Consider the following 2,551-nt stretch of genomic DNA (forward strand, 5'->3'; position numbering starts at 1 on the left):
GTTTTTTTGGGTAATGTGAGATGTTTGAGTCACACACGTCTCGTCTTCATATCAGAAACACGGAAATTAATTTGACTTGTTCTCACTCCCGATTGGTTAGTGGCTGCATGTTGGACTGCTGGGTTTTTTCGCGAGTGATGAAAATGCGATAGGGGGCCCCGACTGTCAAGCATTGTCTGCGCGTAAGCAGCTGCATACCCTGCTTACCAATAGTTACGCGTCTGAATAACTAAATTCTTATTGACCGTGTTACCCGCCAGTTGCAAAATTCACCCGCAATTGCTGGTGGTCAGGTGCTAATTTCAGGCCCTGACGTTGACCATTCATGGTTTAACCTATTTGTGTCTACAGAAAAGACCATAAAAGGGACAGCTCACAGAAGGGCAGTATGAATCATGGGTGGATAAATTCTAACTGAATACCAGCACAATTTCAGCCATAACTCAAGTCAAGTGTCTCCTACACGCCGTGTAATGGATCCGAAGTGGATGGGGCTTTTAAGATTAACAACCAGTGCTTGGACATGTGTATGACCATTATATAATACACATGGGTTTTTACACCTAGCTGTAAGTAATTCATCTAATAGCCTACTTAACAGTTATACTAGTATATAAACATTTACTGTATAGTAAATTAAACATGATTCAAATGCAGGATGTAACTAACAACAGAGGCGGGGGAAGATATTTTTGGCTGGGGATGCTGGGGGGGTACACATGCTCTGTATTCTGCAGACCACTCTACCTCTGTCCCTTTTTAAAAACTCACTAGTCCCACCCCTCCATGACCTGAACACTAACCCTACTACCACCAGTAGATTAAGTGTTCATAACCAGCATAATGGCCAAAAAAAGCTCTAAGTGCCAAAAAATAACAGACTATACAAAATATTTCTTTTCTGACAGTATGTGACCGATTTTAAAATGTTACAGACTATTTGTTTCTTTATAATCTGCATACATACAGTAAATCACATTCATACTAGGCTAAATATAGGCCACCTTCTGGGCCTGCACAGTGGCAGGAAAGAGACGCAAAAATGTAAGACACTGTGTCTGTACTGTGATTTCAGTACACCAAACATAGATTTGTGCTCTGGAGTTAGGATGATAACCTCTGCCATGAGACCCTGAATATCCAGATCATCCAAAAGTGGGCTCTCCCTGTTGGGACGTTTTCTGTGTTGAACACTGTATGGAAACTGGGGGGCTGGGTGGATAAACGCTCTGTTTTAGGAGAATAACTTTATAATTCCATACTGTATAGGCCCCCCACCCACAAAAAATAAATATAAATAAAGAGAATAAATAGTAAAATGTATTTACAGAATTCATTCAGTACAGTAAATAAATTTTAAGGCATCATTTTATTTTCATTGCAGTTTTGAAGCTTTGCCACTAGGGGTTGCTGCCGCACCTCCAGCACCCCCACATCCCACGCCTATGTCACACACACCTCTCAGCTACCTTCTGACCCTATCACCGTAGGATTCAGCGTATTCTGAGCCTTGTTCAAATGATTGCCTTCTGTGAAACATGGAGCCAAAATGTTTACTGTCTGTCAATGTCTATGTCTATACTTACTGTCTGTGTCTATGCTTACTGTATATGTCTATGCTCATTGTCTACGGCTATGTATGATTACTGTCAGTGTCTGTCTGTCTATGTCAATTGCTCACATGACTTAGGTTGGGTACCAAAACCCGGTTCCACTATGGAGAAAAAATATTCGGACTCTTTGCTACGACGTTTGATGCTTACATCAAATGCCAAACACTTTTTTCATAATAGTACATTTTTGGACCGTGACTCTACTGTACTAAATCTAAAGCTCTTTCACAGGCTCATATCTACACTTATATACAATATTATAGTGTGAAAGTAATCTGCTGAAAGGGGTCGGAAAGTACACTATAACCACCAATGTTGAAACAGAAAATATTTATTTGGCAAAATAATACTGTTGTACATCCCATTGGCCCACCACCTGTGGGAGAAACCGCTGGGGTCGGGTGCGCTGCCACATGGGTGGCGGCAAAGGTCAGGTGCCTCGACGGACCAAACCCGGGCGGCAGAGGCTGGCTCTGGGTGTGTGGAACTTCGCCTCTCTGTGGGGGACGGAGCTGGAACTTGTGCGGGAGGTGGAGCGCTACCAATTGGCTCTGGTGGGGCTTACCACTACGCACAGTCTCGGTTCTGGAACCGTACTCCTGGATAGGGGGTTGGACTCTGTCCTACTCCGGAGTTGCCCAGGGTGTGAGGCGCCGGGCGGGTGTGGGGATACTCACAAGCCCCCGGCTGAGCGCCGCTGCGTTGAAGTTTACCCCGGTGGACAAGAGGGTTGCCTCCCTACACCTGCGGGTGATGGGGGGGGGGGAACCTCTGACTGTTGTTTGTGCATATGCACCAAACAAGAGTTTGGAGTATTCAGCCTTCTTGGAGACCTTGAATGGAGTCCTGAATGGGGCTCAAGTAGGGGAGTCCATAGTTCTGCTGGGGGACTTCAACGCACATGTGGGCATTGATGGAGATACTTGGAGAGGCGTGAT

The sequence above is a fragment of the Etheostoma spectabile genome, chromosome 19 (assembly GCF_008692095.1).
Source record: "Etheostoma spectabile isolate EspeVRDwgs_2016 chromosome 19, UIUC_Espe_1.0, whole genome shotgun sequence".
NCBI lineage: Eukaryota > Metazoa > Chordata > Actinopteri > Perciformes > Percidae > Etheostoma > Etheostoma spectabile.